Source organism: Hyperoodon ampullatus (assembly GCF_949752795.1).
Source record: "Hyperoodon ampullatus genome assembly, chromosome: 19".
NCBI lineage: Eukaryota > Metazoa > Chordata > Mammalia > Artiodactyla > Ziphiidae > Hyperoodon > Hyperoodon ampullatus.
The window spans coordinates 24737979-24761130 of NC_136932.1; positions in this window are offsets into that span (position 1 = coordinate 24737979).

The window sequence follows — 23152 nt, forward strand, 5'->3', positions numbered from 1 at the left end:
TCGGCTCTCCGCACAGATAACTCGAGCTCCAAACGCGCCCGTCCCCGGCATCTGGTTCCCATTCCCCCCACCCACCCCTTCCCCCTGCGCCCCCCGCTTCCCACTCCTTAAAAATTCAGAAGAGCCTCGACCGAAGAGGAAAGCCCGCCCAGCACAGGGCGGAACGGGCGCCCGGACTCCCGGCTGCAGCCCCCGCCCCGCAACCCAGATGGAAGCGTTCGCTGCGCCCCCGCCTCCCGCCAAGAATCCGGCTCAGTCTACACCTCGGTCTTCCGGGCTCCCCCAAACCAGAAAACCACTCACTCAGACAAGGCTTTGATCTTCCAACTTTGCCAGGGAGCAGAGAAGCCTCACGACCCGTCGCCCCCGCGCCCCCCGCCTCCTGGAGCCGCAAACCCTACAAAACCGGATCAGAAACCGTCTCACGCTAACACTGCCTGTGCCAGGAATCCAGACTCGGCTGACCTCAAGCCTCTTTTTCCCCAAAGCAAAAAGTCTTATCTAACCAGTAAACCAGCCGCTTTCCCCAGCAAGGGGAGGATCAAACTCGGGAGAGGGCAGGGGCGGGGGGCGCGACCCCGAACCGGGGGCGGGAACCCTGGGCTCCGGGTGGGCGCGCGTGGCCCCCGTGCGGGGCCTCAGGCCGCCGGTAGCGCCGCGTTCCCCGGGCGGAGGGGAGGTGGGGCGGCCCCGTTACCTGGAAGACCAAGGCGGCCCGAGGCCCGGCTCTCATCTCCGCCGAGCCCCCCCGGCCCGCTCCCCGGCCCCAATCCACCCCGACGCGTCCAGAGCCCCGGTGGGCGCTCGCAGCCCCCGAGCCCGGGTCGGAGGCGCCCGCAGGAGAAGCGCGGAAAGCGGCAGCCGGTCCAGCAATGGCGACGCGCGGAGGCTCGGCCTCTCCGCACGAGGGGCCGGGGCGGCCGGGGGCGCGGGGCCGGGCGGCAGGAGAGACGCGGCGGACGCGGGCGCCCCAGGCTCGGGCCGCTCGGGCGCGCAGACTGAGCCTCGGCGGGCGCTCGGGGCCCCTCTGCGCGGACCGGGGCTGGGAGGGGAGGACGGGAGGGGAGGAGAGAGAGGCGGGAGGGGGCGGGGGGAGGGGAGGGGGCGGGGGGCGCCGCCACCCTTTCATCCCACCTCCCAAAGGCACTCCGGCGCACACTCGCACCCAGACTCCCATCCAGCACCGCCCCGGCGCGGCGCCCCCGGGGGAGGGGATCTGCCCCCGCTCCGCCCCCGCCGCGGCCGCCACTCGCACAAGTCTCTGCGCCGGGCCCCCGCCACCCCGGCCGAGCCCCCCGGAGCGCCGGGCGCCGCGCCCGCCGCCCCTCTCCGCGCCCGCCCGGAGCGCGCCCCGAAATAGCCGGCCTGCCCACTTCAAAGGGCCGCCCGGCACATCAAAGCGCGCGGGCCGCCCGCCGCCTCGGCCTCGCACTCACCAGGGGTCCGCGCGCGCGCTCCGCGCCCAGACCTCGCGGGCGCCCCGGGCAGGGCCTCGGCCCCGGCCCCCGGATCGGCTCGCCGCCGCGGCCCCGGGCCCCCCCGGGCCGGTCCCGGCGTCGGGGAACATGGGGGAGTCGCGCGGCCGGGGAGGGAGTGCGGGGAACCCGGCGGCAAGGGAGGGGGCAGAGGCGCGCCCCGCCGCCCCTCTTTCTGCGGAAGATCCGAGTGGGCCTCGCCCCCGCCGCGGCCGCCCTCGGCCCCTCCGGCCCCCGCCCGGTCCGGCTTTCGACACGGGCCCCGCTTCCAGCAACCACTCCGGGCACCCAACGTCCTCCGGGCGCTTCCAACAAAAACTGCGCCGTGGATTTCACTGTGCACTTCAAAGGCGCGTGCCGGCGCACGGTCCTGAAAGGGAGGTACGCGCCCGCCGCGCTCCGGGCCGCCCCCGCCGCCCCCGCCGCCTCTCTCCGGGGCCGTCCGGCTCGCGGCCGCCCTCCCGGCCGCCTCTCGGCCGGGCCGGACCCTCTCCCGCGCCCTGCGCCCGCGACGCGGCTGGGCGCGACCTCGCCCCCGGCCCGGGGGGGGGCCCGGCTCAGAAGCGGCTCGGCCGGGGCCGCGCCTCCGCCCCCACCTTTTACAGCACAGCTTTCGCCGGGGGAGACGGGCGCCTCGGACGCCCGGCGGCCCGGCGATCCATGACTGCGAGGGGTTATTTTTATTTCCCGGCGCTCGGCTGGTTACCGAGTTGCCAGGACCTTATCAAAGCGTAGCCGGCTCCAGCCGACTCCCCCGGGCCGGGCCCGGGCCGCCAGTGATCCCGCCGCGCCAATCACCGCCGCGCTCGGCCGGCCCGCGCCTCCCGCCTTAAAGGGACAGCGCCCCGCGCCCGCCCCGGCCCGGCCCAGCCCGCCCCCGCCCCCCGCCAGGCCCCCGAGGCCACCCGGGCGCTCCCGGCCCGAGTTCTGATTCCGCCTTTCAAGTGCTCTGGCCTTTTTGCTCTGGCTTCCTCCCCCGGCCTGCTCCGTCCTCCCCAGCTCGGGAAAGCAACAGTTTATTGTGGCATCCTGGCCATGGCAAGAACTGCAAGCAGGCGGGTTTTTTTGTTTGTTTTTTTGTTTTGTTTTTTTCTATCATCGAACACTTTTCTACCTCTGTTCAAGTTTCCCTGGGAATTTGGGCTTGGAGGAGCTTGTCAGAGGAGTGGCGAGTCCCGGGATGGGATGGCCAAGTGTCACAGGAGGGACGCGGACCTGGACGCAGAAGGCGCGGGCGTGCTTGTGCGCTCCTGCCTCCCAGTGTGAGTTAGGGTCAAGGTGCGTAGTTTGTGGATGTGTGAAGATGGGGGTGTGACTCTGCCAGCAGAGGCCTGAGTGCTGGAGAGGGGCCCTGTCACCTCGCTGGGAAGCAAGCCTCAATGTCCTTGAAGATTTAACCCCAAATTCCCAACCTGGCCATCAGGACTCTCCCAGCACGTACATCGACCGTCTTTCTGTATCAACTGCGTAGGCAACACTGTCTTGGAAGCATCCCCCCATCCTCCCATATGTTACATAGTAAACAGACATGGGATGTCTTTTTTCTCCGTCGACTCTCAGTTTTCATGTATTGAAAACTCACCCCATTGTCACCTTTGAATCCTTCCCAGCATCCATCCAATAACGTTTAGGAGGTACAATCTTCTCACTTAAAGTAATAAGAAAACATACCACAAATCCAGAACATTATTTGCTTGTCTGTTGCTATAGAATGATCTCTCATATGATGAGCTAATAATTGATTTTTCCTCCTCTTAAAAAACATAAAGGTGGGCTTCCCTGGTGGCGCAGTGGTTGAGAGTCCGCCCGCCGATGCAGGGGACACGGGTTCGTGCCCCGGTCCGGGAAGATCCCACATGCCGCGGAGCGGCTGGGCCCGTGAGCCATGGCCGCTGAGCCTGTGCGTCTGGAGCCTGTGCTCCGCAACGGGATAAGCCACAACAGTGAGAGGCCCGCGTACTGCAAAAAAAAAAAAAAAAAAAAAAAAACCCATAAAGGTGGAGCCCAAATTTGTCCCAGAGGTGAGAGGAAGAGCTTGGCATCCTCAGAGCTGTGGCTTTCAACTCTATTCACTTTTTCTTTATTTACTTCCTTAGTGAACTGAATGGACGACAAACCCTTTTCAATGCAGAGGTGCCTCGAACCTTCATTACGCCTTTAGGACTTTAAAACGTAAGAAGTGTGTTTCTCTGTCTGTTTAGGTTTCCGTAGGAAAAGAGGAAGAGGATGCACCACCCCGTGACCTGCTGGAACATGACAAGCAGCAGGGAAGATGCTCTCCCGGCTATGACACGGGACCAGAGCTCTGGAAAGCCACGCTGCCAGACTTGTCAGCTCCTGGGCACCGTGGGGGAGTGGCATCTCCCTCCCCAAGACCTGCCTCTCTGTGTCCATGCTCTGCTCCTTGGCTCACCTTCCCAGGTGGCCAGGCTGGCATTAAGCCAGTGGTCCAGGCTATGAAACACATGGCCACCTTGGGGCACACCAGGAAGGCCAGTGAGCGGGTGTGGCCAGATGACTCAGCCCTGCCTTGGGACAGCTGCTGGGTGCAAGGAAACTGGAAGCCAGTCCACTTGAGGTCAGCTCCCTCCACCAGCCCGGCCTTTCAGAGTGCTGCACACCCACCCCGTTGGGTGACCCGGAGAGCCAGGAGCAAAGCTGTCCCTGTGGTTCCCAGGAGTCTTTCAGCCACAGAGGGTGTGATCCTAGGGCCAAAAGTGTATACAGAAGGGGATGAATTGCCATAAAAGCGTCTGCAATATAAACAACAACAGCATGTGTGTGTGTATGTGTGTGCGCACGCGCACACACACACACGCGCACACGCAATGTGAGGGAGGGGAGGTTGCAAACTCCAAACATCCAAACATCCAAAATCAAAATAAACAATGATCAGAAAGAGGAGGCTTTCAAAGAGGAAGTGGAAAGCTGGTCTTCATGGGTGGTTTTCCTCCCCTCCACTGCCTCCCCGCCAGCCCTAACCATCACAGGCTCGGCTTTAGCCCAAGGGCTCGCCTTCTGCTCCCTCGTTAGCTCAGGGCTGTAGCGACAAGAAGGGCGGATGGAGATAGCGCCACAGGAGCAAGGCTGAGTTCAGTTTGGTCCTCTCAGTAATAACCCTTCGGAGAGCTTGGTTTCCAGAACAGGTGCTCGGTCACCTTGGGCCAGTGACTCTCCTCCCCCCAGTTTACCCCTCGCCTGTCCCCTGGTGGTACATTTCCCACCCAGCAGTGGGGCTGGGCTGGGGACCCAGAAGCCAGGAGCCCTCTCAAGCCTCCAGGTCTCCGACTACTTGTTGATAACATTTCTGAAGGGGAATCCAAAGTCCTTTGCTTATACCCGGCCCCTTTCTCAAGATAGCACAGTTTTCCATTTTCCCCTTCTTCCTGGCAGCCGCAAGGTCACGTGACTTGTTGTAATCCTGCGCGGTTGCCTGGAAACTGGAAAGCAAGGTGATGGATTTCTGCACATGCTCGCTCCCCCCTCCTTTAAAGACAAACCCTACCGAGGATCAACAGCCCACTTGGCCTAAGTGCAGACAAGTTTAATAAAGCAGAGAGTAATTCTTTTCTGCAATTATGTACTGGGCTGAAATCCTAGAATCCCAGAAAACTCTGGGCTCCCTGAGAGGCATCTGGCCAGATCTCCAATCTTTAGTCAGCCTGACAAAAACCCCTCTGGAGGGGAAGTCACACCAGCTGCGACTTCAGAGGAGCTCGGACCCAGGACATCACTCTTTAAGACTCCATGACTTTGTCTTTTATTTCTTTGGAAAAGTGGCACCTTAGACAATGTAGCTTTGTTTGGGGAGGGGGGGCGGTGGAGAGACACTCAGGTAACCTTTCTAGAGACTGCAAGTCACCTAACCGCTCTGAGGCCCTGCCCCGTGTGTTTACCTGTGAAGTGCAGGGCACACCCCTCAAAAGGCTGCTGTGAGGTAAACACCCAGCACCATGCTTCACACATCGCAGGTGCTCAGAAAATGGCAGTGATTTCTGTGCAGTCACCCCATTTCCTCAATAGCCTGTTAGCTGTTCTGGGAAGAAGCTCCCATCTCCGCAGCAAAGATGCCCTCCAGTTAGGAGTCACACTCTGGGCTGCAGGCCTGGAAGCTGAGCAGGGAGGTCCTGCAGAGGTGACGCCCCCTGCCCCCCGCTGACCTCCCAGGGGAGAGGAGCTGAGCTGGGTGGCACAGGGGGCTGTGCTGTCTGCCGGCTCTCCAAGGCATCCTATCCAGCACTCCCCAAAATATGAGCATCTTCTAGCCAGGGGAGCCCTTAAAATGTCATCTAACCCAACCCATCATTTAAGAGATGAGGAAAATTAAGCAAAGAGGAGGGGAGGAGATTTTCCCAAGATTTCTTGGCCCATTTCCCAGCTGAGCTAGAAGCTCCGAGGGTCCGGACACCTGCTCCATCCTCTTTCCCCCCATAGTATGGTGAGGAGACCCAAGGCAGGGCTGTCTAAGAGGGGGTCCTGAGCATCTTGAGTCTTGGGCTTCCATGGCGGGGCTGATAAATAGAATTTAGCTAACACAACCTTGTAAATCAACTATACGCCAATAAAATTTTAAAAAATAAATCACCAAGTTAAATGATCACAAAAAAAGGCGAAAAAAGTCATCAGCCATCTTAATTATTACAATGATGAAGGTAATCAAATATTCTCAAGTGAGTTAAATAAAGGAAGGTTGCTACTTTAAAGAATAATAATAATAACTTGGGATGCTTTTCTAAAAGCATCATCACAGGGCCTGAGCTGGAAATTCTACAGAAGCATATGTCATTCAGCTCGTACCAATGAACAGCCTGGACCCCCGGAAGTGGGCTCCCTTCAGCCGGCTCCGGGGGGTTCCACCAAGTCTTTAATGGGGACAGATGTTTCCACGTGCATCTCAGTGGGGTTGGTGCACCTAAGGGAGAAATGGCTGTTACAGGGTCTGGGAGGAGGAAAAGAACAGGAAAAGACGGGTTCAGCTTCCTGCCACGCTCTCCCTACTTCCTCCCATTTGGAGAGGGGTGGGGGAGGAGTGGGCATGTCAAGGTGGAGATTTTGAAGCCACAATCGAAAAAGTGAGGTTTCCTTAGGAAATCCCATCCCTAGCAGCACTGGGTGGGGGGGAAGCATATTTTTAATAAAAATGATCATCTTCGGTCTGTTCAATTTAAAACACAGTTAAGCAAAACGATCATTTAAAACTTCCTAATCTGATTTACCTTCAAGTGCCTTTAATATTTATTATAAATGGAGCTACAAACTGCTGGCATCGCTGGTGTCCTACCAGGATTCATTGTGGAGTTTGACTTTCAGGGGTTGGTCTGCACGTGGAACAAGAAGAGTCCATCAATATTCAAACAAATCCAGAAAGAGGTTCTGATTTTTGAACTTATCTTCTCTAAAGTGTCAAGCACATGCACACACACACAAAGGTTATTTTCAGAAAAGGAAGTAAAAGATAGATAGGAAAAAAATCCCTGAAGTCAGCACTCCAACTGGCAACATGTGAAACTTTGCAAATAAATAGGTCTGTGTTCTTAAGCTCTCTCCACAGACATTTTTGTTTTCTGCTCCTGAGGTTTCATCCTGCTCATTTTAAACAACTTCTGGAAAGTGAAGTTGTGCCAGGCTTGAAATCAGTTCCTTTATTCTTTCATATCAGTGTTTCTTGACTTGCTCTCAGCATCTCTGCCAGCTACGGAGTGCCTCCCCGGCTCAAAGGATGGGCCAAGGTGGCCCAGGATGCTTGGCAGGGTCCCAGGCTGCCCCAGAACACCTGGCGAGGGTCTGGACTTCGCTCCCTGTGGAATCTTCCCTCCATCAGGTCTGCGCTGATGCTCTAGCGAGGTCCTCATCCACTGCCCCCCTGGCATTAAAGCACTGGGAGTAGAAGGTGGCTGACGGACATCTTTCAAGAGGCGTCTACACTTGCGTCTACACTTCCTCCCCCTCACGGTCTCCTCCACCCGCGAAAACCCTTGGCAGCCAGGTAAAAGGTGTCCCACGTGAAGTCACTTGGGCCCATCTGGATCTGTGTATGTGGCTTGGCTTGCCTGCAGCTCCCCTAGTTCGCAAGTCCCTCACGCTTTTCGGCAGGACCCTCTACCAAGGACCGACTCCCTCTCCTGCCTCTCTGGGTCCTGCCACCTACAGTGTTTTCTGGGCCAGTCTTCTGTCCCCATCCACGGCTTCCAGGCCCGCTCTCCTGAGACCCGGACCTCCCAGCCCTCTAGCCCCACCTCTTTCATGAGCCTCCTTCATCCTGCCCACTGTGGACTGCTGGCCACAGGTTCTCGAATCTAAGGCTCTTGAAACAAACGGAACTTCCTTTGCGCCTCGTGGAAGCCAGGCGTCCTCCGACAGGCAGTGCCCCAGCATCCCCGCTGCCTCAGCGAGCAGCCCAGGCTGCGTCCAGACTCCTTGTCCCTCATGCACCCCCATCCAGGGGTGCATGAAAAGACTAGGACTTCTGTCTCGGGTATTTTTTTAGGATTATAAGGCAGCCCTGTGGAGTGGAGAGGCCCATGTGGAGAGAGACGAGGCCTGCTACCTACCAACCTAGTGATCTTGGAAGAGGATTCCTACCCAGTCAAGCCTGGAGATGCCTGGAAGCCCAATTGGTAGCTGGCCCGTAACTCCATGGGACACCTTGAGCCAGAGGCAGCCAGCCAAGCCATGCCCAGATTCTGGACCCACAGACTGAGATGCGTCCTTTGCGAAGGGGAATGGCAAAAACAGACCCGCTGATAAGACTTTTGCCCTGTCAGTCAACATTGCTGACGCTAAGAGCCAAGCTGCAAGACACACAGGTGACGGGAAGCTTTTTTACACCTTATTACATAACAGCACATTGATGGGGGGCGGTGACCAGCATGGATTGGCCATAATTATAACATGTTTGAAGTTCTTCAAAGGTCACTGGAAGTTTCTATAAGAAATATATCAAATTGCTCCAAGCAGTTTATGAAATGAACACCAAAATCATTTTGAGATTCTAGTGGGTTATGGGATAGTGACATTTGATCACACTCAGAAACATTTACTTTGCCGTCACATTTCCCCAAGAATGTTCTCCCCTAAATGGAGGTGCAGAACTTATTGGTCTAGAAGGTAAATAGGAATGTTACTGGTTAGTTATCACATTCGAATTTAGAAAAGGGAAATGAATCTTCCCTCTGGAGTGATGGGAACCGCAAAAAGAGATGCTAATGAGAATATCTCTGGGATTAAAAACGGTGCCAGGGCTTCCCTGGTGGCGCAGTGGTTGAGAGTCCGCCCGCCGATGCAGGGGACACGGGTTCGTGCCCCGGTCCAGGAGGATCCCACATGCCGCGGAGCGGCTGGGCCCGTGAGCCATGGCCACTGAGCCTGCGCGTCCGGAGCCTGTGCTCCGCAAAGGGAGAGGCCACAACAGTGAGAGGCCCGCATACCGAAAAAAAAAAAAAAATTAAACAAAACAAAACAACAACAAAAAAAACGGTGCCAAAAGTAGCAGGGACTTGGGGCTAATTCTTTGAATGATGACGATCTTTACAGAGTAATTCTCAGAATTCCTGTCGATGAACTTAGATGGGAGTGAGGGGCAATTCCTGAATGGCATGGCCCAGAACTACTTTGGAAAACTCTTTTTTTGTTCTTTGATGATCATCTTAATGATGGGGTACCCTGAAGAGTAGGTACCCTGAACAGACAAGGAGAAATCATCTGCATATTAGATATGGCTTCTTAGCAAAAACATTAGTATCCCAAACATAAATTAAAATGTGTGAATTGAACTTCACTCCTGTTACTAACGTTCTCTTGATAACCATTTTCGCCAATAACTTGAGCACAGAACAGATACAGTAATGACTGAAACTAGGCAATCCGTCTTGATAATCTCGAGGAATCACCCCAACACTTAGAAAATGTTAGGGAAAAATAAAGTGGAATATTCGATCTTCTTGAAAAAAAAAATTCAATTCTGCAAAAAAGAAATACTCAGTCCAGGGGGAGGGGACTAGATATTATCAACTACAAGACTGGTCTCCGGGCCTCAGGCTTCTGTTGAAGTTGGTGGAATCTTGCACCCAATCTTCCTTGTCTGAAGAGTTGGGTCAGAACGGAATTTATTTTTTCAAGAAGAGCAAAACTTTTCACGTGTATCCATTAATTCACAAATCAGAAAATGATCACGACCTCTTACAGAAGAATCCATTTAAAATGATCATTTGTGAGACCAAAATATCAATTAAACGTTTCAAGAATCTAAAACAACCAAAAAGAAAACGATCAAAACCTGGTTGCTTGATTTGGGGGCCAGAAAATATGGTCACCGATAGGGCGTGAGTGAGGGGCTCCGTCCCCTCCCCCCATCTCTATTCCAAGCTCAGAGAAGACCTGAGAACAGTGGGCCAGGTGTTCGGGCAGGTGTGAGACGGCTGCCTGCTGAGTGGAGATGGGGGAGGGACGGGAGGGGGGTGTCAGGGTCTTCCTGGTGGATGCTCGGCCCCCGGGGAGCCCCCAGCTTCAGGAAGGCTTCCAGAGGTCAAGACCGTGAAACTGACGAGGGCGGGCTCTGCCACCAGGGCGGGCAGCGCGAGGGGTGGCCGCGGGGACTTTGTGCACTTGGGCTTTTCCTAGGCAGCCAGCGGCTTCGTGTAGGTCGGGCAGCTGCTTCACCCAAACTTGGCTTTTCTGCGACCGACCCGGCCCTCCCCAGCCCCCCACCCTGAGCTCTGACCCTTGCGGCCCGACCTGGGCCTCGCCCCTCCCCCGCTCCAGCCCGCCCCAGGGCGTCCGGACTCTGGATTTCCCTGTGAAAAGGTGTCAACCTTAAACTCTACAAAACAATGGAGGTCCTGCGTGCCCTTGGGCCGCCCCAGAAGCCGGGCCTGCTCTCTGGATCCAGGACGGGAAGAGGAAGGCGGGCGTCCACCCCTGGGCACCGAGGCCCCCGAGTGGAAGGGTGGCCGTGGTGCCCGCCCTGAGCTGCCTGTCTGGGGGCGTTAGGGAAGAGGGAGACTTCATAACCCGACAGCTGGGTCGATATTTTTTGTGCAGGCGCCAGGCAGGAGAAACCAGGGACACAAGATGGGGCTCTGATCGCCCTGGGAGGCGAAGCCGGGGTGGGGGGGGCGGGGAGGTGGAGGAAGAGCGGGGACCCCAGAATCTTCCCCGGAGTCGGTGAACTGCAGCCCAGGGGTGGCTGGAGCTGGGACAGCTGGAGCGGGACCCGCACAGACCCCAGGCAGGAGGATGCTGCCCTTTTCTGGAAACCCGTAGAAAGCAAGAGCAAGGTGGGCAGACTGGCCTCGTGGGCCCCGGGGAGGGGGCTTTTCTTTAATCCTGAAGTGTCACTATGGGCCAGGAGAGTGTGGCTCACAGGTCAACACGGAGGCTCTGAAAGTCCTCAGCTCCCCGCCACCCCACCGGAGAGCTGTCGCTTCCCTGTGCCTCAGTTTCCCCAAGCATGGAATGAGAGGAACAGAAGTCCCAGTCATGAGGATTAAGTGACGTGATACAGGGAAGTGGTGAGAACCCCGGTCGGGGACACTGAACCCTGGCTGAGAATCGTCCCGTGGGGGCCTGGGGAGGGCAGCCGGGGCTGGGCCCGCTCCCCGACGAAGACTGCCTACAAGTCTTTGGGGCTGTTTGAGATTCTCTTCCCTTAACTGTAAAATGGGAATAAAATCCTGGCACAGCTAAGGTGGCGTTTGCGCAGACACATTCTAGCTGGTGAGTGTAGCTTCTGAAAGATGTATGTGCTCCGCTTCCTGGCGCAGAGGGTTTCCCAAGGCGGACACATCCCTCTTCCCGAGGATGCGGCTCGGGGCTGCAGCCAGCTGACTTCTTACTGCGGCAACCGTGTGATTTCCTGGCACTTGAAAACGGCGCATCATTCTTTGTACAGCCTTGCACGGCATCAGTGCCCACGGCTCTGCTGTGTGTTGACGAGGTATATGATTCTTGCTGTTCCTCCCAAGAGCAGGAAGATGGGCCCCAAGGGGTGAGGTCAGGGGAGCCCGGGGACTGTCTTCAAGCAGCGCCTTCCGCAGAGCTTCGCATAATTGGCAGCAGGTACCCACCTCAGCCTGCTGGTTCTCTTCGTTTTAACAATTTTTTTAATGATCGAGGTTAAAATCCTGTGGGATGCTGTGTGTCATGGAACCTTTTCGGTGGAGATTCCAGCCTCCTTCATTTTCTGCACCGGAAAAAAGGCCTGTCTCACGAGAATCCTTGGGTGAGTGTCTCGGTGGCCACCAACGTGTCACGTCTTCCTGCCGGGGTGCACATCCTGCTGCTGGTGCAGCTGGTGGGATGCGGGCGGGTCTCACCCACCCAAGGCCTCGAGTGCCTCTGGGGCTCCTCTCCGGCCCTCTGTGCTCTCCTCCTGCTACAGATGCCTGTCTACGCGTCCTGGCCCTTGGTTTCCCAGAGGCCTCTGGGCAGAGCCTCGTCCACAGACACCAAAGCGGGTACGCAAGCCCACCTGCCATCTCCCTCCGTCTTTGAAGCCAGCCCAGTGCCCTGCATGGCGGGCGTTTACTGCTGTCCCCTGGAGGGAAGGGAGGTGGGAGGGCGGCCCTGAAGGGATGTCTGGCTGCCCTGCGGTGACCACCGGCCAGCACTTGTCAGATTTCAGTTCCCTCTCTAGGGAGAGGGGCTGGGTGGCCTTACCGGGTGCAGTGGGCCCAGCGCGGGGATTCCCTGTTTTCCTGACTCTGGAGGGACGTGCAGGGGCGGGGGAGGACAAGGGGGACAGTTTTGGGTCTTCCGTGCATGGCCTTGCCCACTTCTGTGAACAGAGCTCAAAGACTTCGGGACGGAGGCGCTGGGAGGTCTCCTCGCTGACCACGTCTTCCAGCCGCCCTTGTGGACACAGGCGAGCTCCGTCCTCTGCTGGTCAGCTGGGGGGCTGCGTCCTGGCCGTACGCCCTGCAGGGGGGCATGCTTGCCTTGCTTATTCCTCTAGTTTCCACGTGGGGGGCCCTGGTCCCAGAAGATGATGGGGCTCTCCGGCTCTGCCCCTCCCTCTTCGGGGTGGACCTGCAGAGTGCCCCCGTCACCCCGTTTCCCCTAGAACAGGCCCGACGGGAAGGTTCGAGGTTGTCTCTCCATCCCAGTGTCAAGCAGCGAGCATGACTGATGGGGACCTGGCCCTGGGGAGCCCTGTTGCTGGTCCCTGCTGGGCACTTGCTGACGCTTCCCCTCCATCCGCCTGACCCTTGTGTCTGCTCTCCCTCCGCTGTGCCCTGGGGCAGGGGAAAGGGGTGCTATTTCTTAGCCCCCCCTAAAATTCCAACACCCAGTTTAGAAGGTGTTTCCCCTATAAATATACTCTTTGAGGTGGGCCTTACCCAGGGGCACCCAAGGCTGGGAAGAGATGGGGACAAAGGAGGACACACGGAGGCAAGAAGCCACGGTCACCCCATCACAGAAGTATTTTTTCCCACACTTCACCACGCGGCCTGTGCTGGGCTGTTGTCTCACATAGACAAAGTGCTAGATCTGTCCGGGGTGCTCGTCAGGACAGCCTGACCGACACGGAGCTCCCAAAGCTGCCAGGACCAAGCGTTCCATTTCTCCCGAGTCCAACAGAGTGGAATGAAGGAAGGACAAGGAGAATTAAGGAACAGCACATTTTGGACTCAGGAGTCAGGAAGATAAATCAAGTTTCAAATCCTGACCCCACCCCATCGAGGTGTGACCTTGAATAAGCCCTATCTATCTATCATCTAACATCTATCTATCTATCTATCATCTATCTATCATCTAACATCTATCTATCTATCTATCATCTATCATCTATGTATCTATCATCTATCTATCTATCTATCATCTATCTATCTACCTACCTACCTATTTATATATCTTTTTGAGGCCTTCATTTTCCCATCCATAAAATGGAGCTAAGGACAAATAACTACTTGGTAAGGGTCTAATTTTCAAGCTGTCCTTTTTGGTTTCTTTGCCACTTTTCCGTGCTGGCACCTGATAGACCCAGGATGTTATGAGGATCGAGAGAATACGCCCAAAGCGCCTGCCACAGTCGCAGGCGCGGAGACGGCAGAGTGACGCTAGTGCTGGGATGTTACTTTCCTGCTCGGGGGTACGTGAGGCCCAGGAAGCCGGCCCTGGAGACGTGGGCAGGGTGACCACCCTCAGTCCAGCAAGTGCTGCCACGGGGCCTCGCCAGGCGTCGCCACAGCCAGACCCTGCTCGGCCCCAGGGAATCCAAGGCTGTCCCTGTCCCTGTCCCCTGAGGGAAGGTGGGGACGCTCCCTCCTTGGCGCCATCTTCCCCCACAAAGAGCGGCACCATCTGAACCCTTGGGGCTGGGGCAGTAAAAGGGCCATAAAGAGAGCCAGCGGCCATAAACCAGAGACAGAGTCGTTAGCAGTTTCCTTTCTGATAAGGGCTTCAAGGGCTCCGAGGAGACGGCTGTGAATGCCACGTCTGGGTCCCTGTGCCCTAGATATTTGAACCCTTGGTTCGGAGTCCGCGAGATAGAGATCAAGGAGGGGACGCCCTCCGAGGGCACCGGAAAGAACGGGAGGAAGCATCCCGCCCAGGGCAAGCGGCAGGTGACACCAGCAAAAGGTGGCAGCGGTGAAGCGGCACCTCCTGGCGGCCAGGCCCCCTGCGAGCGGCTCCCCTCACTCACCCCTCACCTGACCTCCACCATTTTCAGCCTATTTCACAGAAGAGGATGTAGCGGGACCTGCCACAGTAAAAAACACAACTTCAGTCCCTGTCCAACCGTTATTAGGAATTTCAAGATGGCGACAGTAGACATTAAACCCAGCAGGGGCCCTCCCATCACGGGGCCGCGGGGCTGCCCAGATCACAGACTGAGACGCCGTCCTGTGCAGAGGGCTCCGGACTCCTCACGAAGGTCACCCGTTCAGTGGTGAGCGGCGGGGCCTGGGTGGGAACACAGCGTATGGGAAAGACCAGCCTCTGCGTCGGTCTCTCCATCCCCCCAGCCCTTCTGCAAGGCGCACAGGGCTGCCGCCAGCCCAGCAAAGCTGAAAGCTCAGAGGGGCTAGGTCAACAGTTCAAAGTCGCCCAGCTCCCTGAGAGGTGGGCTCTGCTGATGAGGCAGGGACTTCGGGGGGGCCCGCGGTCTGGGAAGATGCAGCCCCACTCGTTTAGGTGCCCTTCTGGGGCAGTGGCAGCGCCCTGGCTGGAAGCAGCCGCTGTGTGAACCTCCCTCCAGGACGGTGTGGGGGCCTGCCAGCTGTGGCCAGCCCCCTTGAGCAGAGGGGCGTTTTCGTAAAAACCCTGGTCCAGCGTCAGCTTCCCGTCCTCTGAGTGAAAGGAGCCAGGGCTCATGAGCCTAAATATCCGAAGGCATCTACCCTGCGCTGCCATTTTAAGGATGGGATTCACCAAACTGAGAGGACTTTTATTCCTTGTCCAGTTGGCTACGTGTTCTCACCCACTGAACGTATGATTGGGGAGGGTGAGGGAATTCCCTGGCGCCCACCACTAACCCTCCCTAACTTTATTTTTTTTAATATTTTTGGCCATGCTGCGTGGCTTGCGGGATCCTAGTTCCCAGACCAGGGATCAAACCCACGCCCCCTGCAGTGGAAGCGCGGAGCCCTAACCGCTGGACCGCCAGGGAAGTCCCGACCCTGCCATTTTGAAATGCCTTTTTCTACCCGGACAATATTTTAAATAAGCTTGGTCTTGCCCCATTTTTCCAGGGTTTCAGAAGAGCTGCAGTTCAAGGCCATTTGGAGGCCCAAGCAACCCAGGATCTCCATTTGTCGGGGACAACCTGACAGGCCAACAGGCCCTCTCAGAAATGGCATCTTTGAAAGACAGCTCAGCATCCTCTGTCCCATGTTGCTCGCATGCTCAGACTGCATACGGGTCTCTGTACTGCCTGACGCAGACGCCCACACTCACACACACACAAACCAGAAGACGAACGGCTTGGAAATACCAGATGAGAAAATGGAGGAAAATACGTAATTAGTTTTATAGAATTTGAAGTCCATTTCCTCAGCGAGGGGACTCGTGTTGGTGAATCTGAACAGATAAGAGTGCGATGTTTCCCGGCCCTATGATCCCTTCAGCATCTCTATTCGCCACACAGGCTTCTCCCTTGAAAGTTTTGTTCTCCACACTTCCTGCCATCTCAGACTCTTGGCCAGGTCTGCAGACATGAAAGGGCCCCAGGGTGGCTGCGAATGTCCTCTCCCCCTGGACAGAACGCACACAACCGCGCTCGCCTGTTAGCTTTGGTGAACTTGCTTCCTACCCGGTTGAAATGCGGATCTGCTGGGCAGAAAGGGCCCAGGGTGGGCGAAGTGGGGGAAGAGGAGGAGGGAGGGGTCCATGGGCCCTTCTAGGGCAACCAGGCGGGCTGAATGGTATCGCACTCACACCCGCACCCCAGGCTGCTGGGAAGAGGACGGGTGTGATGCAGCCAGAGGAAGACTGCAGCCTGGGCTCACGCCCCAGTGGCACCACTGAAAAGCCGTGTGAGCTTGGGCACAGACTTTGGCCTTTCTGAGCCTCCATTTTCTCAACTGTGAAGTGGGAATAAACCACCTTGTTACAGGGAGGGTGAAACAAGAAGGTGGACATGAAAGTCCGTGTATACAGTAGGGGCCCTGTAGATGTTCACCTCCATCTTAGAGAACCAGGCTGTGCTGCAGCCCCCCGCCCCGGCCTCCCCGTAGGAAAATGTCTAAGATGCTCTGGTGAGCCTGGTGCAGCTGGGCCTGCTGGGCTCAGGGCAGTCTCCCAGGCCAGGTGGGCAGCCCCCTTCCAGGCTCTTCCACGAGCTGACTCGCTCCCTTTGCAGACTGTGTCAACAGGCGATGCCGCCCCAGCCCAGGGAAGGTTGAGGGGCTGCATCCAGGTTTGGAAACACATGTCAAACCCAATTCCAACCAGATGAGGCTGGCCTGCTTCCAACGGCGCCTGCCATCCGAGGCCACGCCAGGGGGAGGCCTGTCCAGCTGCCATGCCCAGGCAGCCAGGCCTGTTTGTTCCCTGGAGTCCTTGGGTCCAGACTGACATGCTCACCTCTCTGTTCCGGCGGCTCTGTTCAGAAGGGCTAAGCCATGAGTCGAGGAGCTCAAGGACGCAGCCACCTCAGGGAGAACCCACCTGCCCATCCCCTAGCTGCATAGGCAGGGGAGGGAGCTGGGCCAAAGAAGAGGCCAGGAGATGCTGGGCAACCACCATGACGAGGGGGTGGATGCACCCTGGCCTCCCCACCCCCGCCCAAGTGAAGCATCCCCTAAGTAACAGATGGGCCCGAGGCAATGGGCCAGGCAGCCACTCTTTGCCGGTTTAAAAATGGTGGCTGAAAAAAACCCAGGCCACCACCACCCAAAAAACCAACCCAGCAGAGAATGCGGCATTCCAGCAAGAGTCAAGAAGGAAAGGAAATCCAAATGTTTCGAGTTTAGCTATTAAGCATAGTTTCCAGCGAGTGTACTCATGTCTTGAAATGAAACAGATGAAAGCAACATGTGTCAATGGTTGTAGGAAGACAATAATGTCATCAACAGGAAATAAAGAAATTGAACACTGAAGCCTCAGCCCAGAACTTAACTCTTCCCCTGCCCCCGTGCCCAGAGCTTTCTGCGGGGAAGGCTGAAGATGTTTCCACACGGCTGGGGCTGGGTCTCTGCCCCCGTGGGCCCTGGCGGAGCCCCCTGCAAGGATCTTGGGCACCGGAGAAGGACTTGCTTTGTTTCTTAAGGGCTGATGGCCTTGGGTGGGGGGAGGCCCACGGGCCCTGGATCAGCTGAAGGGGAAGCTACACAGCCTCGCCCTCCATGAGGGGCTACAAAGCCTTGGCTGTGGGATCACCCTTACGAGTTCCTGGCAAGGGCAGTGACCGCTGCTGGCAGCAAAGCCCCGGCCAACATGCTGGCACTGCAGGAGGGGGGCAACCCCTGGAGTCCCGCAGGCCAGGAGGCAAGGGCTGCCCGGTGGCCAGGGGTGCAGATGGAGCAGGCGGGGTCTGGGAGACCCCTTCTCAACCAATCCCCTGACTCAAGACAGAGTAAGAAAGTGCACACCACCCCTCTGGCCGGCCCTCAGAGAACTGGGAAAAAAAGGTGACTTTGAGCCTAGGAAGGTGAAGCTCATGTCCACGCGCCTTGAGAGTGGTCAGAATGCGTCCTCCTCCAGGCTGGCCTCCCTGCCTTCATCTCTGATGGATCCACACTGTTTGGCTTTGGGGATACCTGCCTCCCTGCTGACCTCGTATATCACATGCAAATAATACAAAAAATTTAAAAGTAGAACAGGAAAGGGGGGTAAAATAGATAAGGTGGGATCATGGAGTGAGAGCATTTGGAGAGTCTGGGCTTAGACCTGCCTTAGTTCCCTGACCGGGTGGTGCCAGACAGAGCTGCAGGCTGCACCTGTCACAGTGTCAGAATTCTGCACGGAGGCCCAGAGCTCTGCTCTGGAGACTCAGGAGGCCAGGTTTTGGGCTTGGTGAGCTAGTCCACTGATTTTCAGACAAGCCTGGACCAAGATGCCCTAAAACAAATGGGTGGTAGCATTGTCATCATATGCAGATAAAATTAATGGACAGAAATGCCTTAATTTTTTCTCGTATCATTAAAAAAAAAATTCTAGCAGGTCTTAATGCTGGATTCCAGTGCAGGTGCTTTTGTACTCACTCAGAAATGTATATATTTGGGTTGACTCTGCCAGGGGTATTAGTTTACTCTGGTTATCGTAACAAAATTCCATAGACTGAGTGGCTTAAACAACAGATATTTATCTTCTCACAGGTCTGGAGGCTAGAAGTCCAAGATCAAGGTGCCGGCCAGGTTGGTTCCTGGTGAGAGCTTTCTTACTTGGCTTATGGATGACCAACTTCTCACTGTGTCCTCACATGGCAGAGGGAGAGGGAGTTCCGTCCTCTTCCTCTTATAGGGGCACTAATCCCATTATGGGGTCCCACCCTCATGCCCTCATTTAACCCTCATTGCCTCCCAAAGGCCCCGCCTCCAAACTCCATCACATTGGGGGTTAGGGGGTTAACGTATGAACTTGAGAGGAGACACAATTCAGTTCAGAGCACCGAGTTTCAAAAAGCGTCGCCAGGTCAGCCTGACCCACATCTGCAGGTGACTGCCCCGGGCCATGCACTGTCCTAGGCTCAGGGACAGTGTCGGTGACAGTGTCAGACACAGGCTCTGTCCTCCTGGAGCCCTCAGTGTGTGAGAGACAAACCCAGAAGCGGACGGTGTGACAACAGCAGGGTAAGGGCCACAGTGGGGATGCCCGTGGGGTAGGGGTGGGGGTGTGGTGGTGAGAGAGGGCGCTGAGCCCACCCAGGATGAGATGACATAGGGGCAGCCCTGGAAGGTGGACCAGCAGCATCAAAGGCTTGGAAGCGAGACACAGCCTGGGGAGGGGCTGGCTCCCCACAGGATCTTATCATAGGAGCTCAGAACGCGTGAGGCATGCGGGTATCCAGAGGGGAGTTGGCGTGGCTGGATTGAGGGGAAACCTGATCCTCTGGCCTTGACTTCATAGAGAAACACATCATCAGCTAGTGGGGAAGCTGTGTAATTGAGCCGCGTTTTAGGAAGTGCCTTCTGTGGACTGTCAGGGGCCGGATTCCATGAGGAGTGGGATTCCAGATGCAGAGACCCCGATGGGAGAGCGTTACAATCTAAGAGTCCTTGTCCTTGGTTAGATATTCACACTGGACTTCAGCAACCGTCTTAGGTCGGGTTTCCCACAAGCAGACCCTGAGATGGGAGTTCATGTGAATTAGGAAATAGTCTCAGGGAAAACCCGTAGGGGAGCGGGTAGGTGGCCCATGATGTCCAGTGGTGTCTCATGGAGGGGAACTTAGGTTCAATCCACAGGCCGATCTGGAGGCCAGCCCTCGCGGTCATCCTGGCTTGGGGAGGAGGGAGCTGGGGTATTTACGCCCCAGCATGCGCTGGTCACTGGTTAAGGGCTGGGGTGGGGGGTAGGACAGGGGACACAGACAAGCTCTCCAACCAAGCTTGTGGGCAAAGTGGCTTCGAGCAGCTTCCACCAGAGATGCAGGTGGGAAAGCTGAGGGTGAAAGCAGGAAGAAGCCGGTGCCTGAGGGAGGTGAGGCCTCGGAGAGCAGACACTGGGTGACAGTCACCTGCTCCAGTTAGGACACTGCCCAAGGACTCCCCGTGCAAACCACAGGCACCGGGCTCAGTCAGGCCCAGCTGGGAACTCGTGCTTGGGAGGAACTTATGGGGTTCAAATCAAGGAGGTCAAGGACAGTGCAAAATCCATTTCCAGGATTACGGGGAACTGTGGCTGTAAAAGAGTCCTGCCGGCTGCGGAAGGGCAGAGGCCGTGGTGGAGAAAAGAACGCTGGGCCCACGCCGAGCTCAGGGCTAACAATGAACCACATCGGTGGCTACAACGGGCTTCACAGCAAGAATCGGAGCTGAGCTTCCGCCGCCGGAGCCCGTCCACGGGCTGCGCTGCTTGTCCGAATGTGGGGCAAGAGCGGGTCCCCCCCCATCGGTGACTCAGTGCCATTTAGCCCCATAACCAGGATGGCCCTACCTGCCCTGCCCATCTGTAAGACCGTTATAGAGATAAAAACGGGAATCCAGTCTGGGAAAGTTCTCCAGGAATGTTCAAGCATATTCCACTTCCGAAATGGTGAGTAACGTCAGACTCAGGCAGGCAGGGAGGAAAGTGACATTTACTCAGCATCCCCTCCAGGCCACCAGCTGCCTTTGCAGCCTTCATGCAAATGATGAGAAGGTGCACGGGGTAGAACTTTGACCCTCAGGCGGGATACTGACAGAGACCTTGGTCTGTCCCTACAAGCCGCAGATACCGTGAAGTCACGTGATCTCCACCCAGATGCAATTAATCAGTGAGCATATGAGTTACCTCTTCGGCTGGAAGATAAGAGATCAAAGTCGGCTGGTCAATAAGACTTTGATAAGCCTTCAACCAAGCCCCAAGCCAGCTCCTCACCCTTCCTCCCAGCCAGCCAGACACACGCTGCTCACCCCCCCATCCCGCCCCGGGGCCAGGCTAGACTTCCACAGGGCTCTAGAGCCATTCAGCCCCGAATCAACCTCTCCCCGTTAGAATGGGCGGGGGGGAGCCACTGCCCCTCTCTTGGAAACTCAGCACTGGGGTGATGTGCTTAGGGGAGCCCCTTCTCCCCCTGCCCCTTAGCAGACCATCTGCACTCTCTCCCTGGCCGACTCACAGGCAGAAAGACTCCGTCTAAAGCATCAAAATCCGTGCTCCAGGCCCATTTACTACTTGTCTTGGACTCTTACAGCTGCAAGAAAAAAAGTCAAAACAGATTGTGACATCCGAACCGTCTGGGGCACCAGTGGAGCCTCGGAGAACCTCTCCCTCCGGCAGAGTTCGTGCCCCATCTCGCTGTGGGTTCTTCAGCAGGGCCAGGCCCTCCTGGGACCCCTGTGTCTACATCCAAGGCCCGTCCCACTGGGCGGTAAGGGGGCCTCTCCCCGGAGATCTGGGCCCTAAGCTCTTTAAGGGCAAGGACAAGATTCAGTCATTTTTATCTGCCCAGAGCCGCACACAGCACAGGCGCCTGCCTCACAGGGGACTGCTTCGTCCCACGCCACTGGAGAGATGGAGGATCCAAGCCCTCCAGGACTTGTCCCTGCCAAGCTGGGCAGTAAATGGCCGAGTCTGGACCTGAACACACGGCTGTCTGCCTAACAAGTTTGGGTTCATAAAACACACCACACGTGTGTCTAAATGGAGACATCTGGGTTCCAACGTCACAAAAATCAAACGTGGGCGATACATTCCCAGCATCCAGTTTCACGCGTGGACTCGTTCTGTCTCAGGGCCAAGGCCTGTGACTGTGACCGCAGGCACATCTTTGCTGACCAGGGGTTCTGGGCGAGAGAGTGCGAAGCTGTCCACGCAGCTCCTGGGGTGGGAAGGTGGGGCTGCGTGGAGGATGTTCCTCTTTGCTGTGGGAGCACGTAGGCTGCAGTGTATAATATCTAAATGAGCAGATGATTTTTAAAAAAAATGTTGGATTGGATTCTGGAAGAAATAATATATATAATTTTGCACTACCAGGCTACACTGAAAATTCATCACAATTTTCCAAGAACCAAGCAAATGCAAAGAACGGATGGAGCATCCCCACTGGCATAATTCAGAGGGTGTGTGACCAAGCAGACGCTACTGGGGACCAGGTGACGAGAGATCACAGGTGTTAAAAGATGCTAAACCCAAGGGGCCACAGCTGGCTCCCGTCCCTGCTCCCACTCGCCACCCCATCTCCCAAGGCAGGCGTCCTGCAAGGGGTGGGCAGCTGCCTGCACATCGGCCGCTGCACAAGGGCCCCCGGCTCGCTTCAGCCCCCGCCCCCAATTCTTCCACCGGAGGCCCAAGTATGCAATTCCACTGCAGGACTTTGGGCCGCAGCTTGAGATGCTGCCAAAGTCCCTTTTGCTAGGGTAGCAGTCGTTTACACTTCTTGAGAGAAGGCTTTTGCAAGGATTGGAGTGAGGGCTGCAGATGGACAGGCTGTGGTTGGTGGTCCTTTTGGGCCGACTGGGGAGCAGGGAAGGTGTTCTAGTAGCACCCCCCCAGCCCCCAGCCTCGCCCCCCCACCCCCAGCCCCCAGCCTCGGCCCCAGGAATGTGGTTCAAGAGCCCTGCCCCTGGGTCAGCAGAGAGAGGCTATCGCTGCTGCCCGGGCAGCTGTGCAAGTGTCGATCCATTTCAAAGGCCTTTTGTTAAACTTCTAACGGCCAAGAGGGCAGCCTGAAGCCACGCAATTCCAGTGACCTGGAAGGTTATCAAGGCCCCTCCAACCCTGGGGGTTACGGGTGGGAGCTGGGCGATCAGCCTAATGAACCAGGGCCGGACTGAAGGGGCCACAGTGACCGAGAAGAGGCCCCTCTCACCTTTGGGGTTTACTGAAGGGGCAACACACAGTGTGCAGGGCTGGAGGGCGGCCTGGAGGAGGCTCCAGAGAGATGCTAGCAAGGCAGGCTCCAAGGGCCCAGGCTACACATCAGGTCTCCCTTGGGCAGTTTTCTAGTTTACTTTCCCCGGGTCTGGCCTGCGCCGTTTACTGTGTGGGTCGGAGCTCTGCTGCCGGTGAGCTGGAGATTGCGGGGCAGCTCACCTCCCTTTTCAAAACGCTATCTTCTCACGTGCCTAAATAGATGGCCCCGGGTCCACGGGCCTGACTCTCTCCATGGGTGCGGGATGGGGGTGGGTATCTCAGGGTTGGCAAGGAGTCGAGACGGACGCCCCTGAGGGTGAAGGAAGCTGTCCCCCAACCCCTGCCTGCTCCCGGGGAAGCGGGATCCCCAGCCTCGGCAAACCCCGCCCCAGAGCAGCGGACGAGGGTTCCCAGCCCTTGGACAGCCCGTGTGCTTTTCTGTGTCTTCGCGTGACTTGGACTCTCGATTTTGCCATCCTGAGGAGGGGGCCCCGTGGGATCTTTGATGTCCTCTCGCCTCCCCCCGACCCGGCCCCGGGGGCGCTGGGTGTGCAGTTTGGCTAAGAAGCTTGGGTTAGCAGCCATCGCCGCAGTCCTGTGAGCACAGCCGCAGGCCCCGACGGATGTCAGGTTCCCGGCCGGCTGGCCGGGTGGGGTGTTACCTGGAGCTTTGAAGCTCGGAATGGCTCCAGACCGTCTTCTCAAGTCCTCGGCTACAAATGTTAATAAAATTAAAGCCA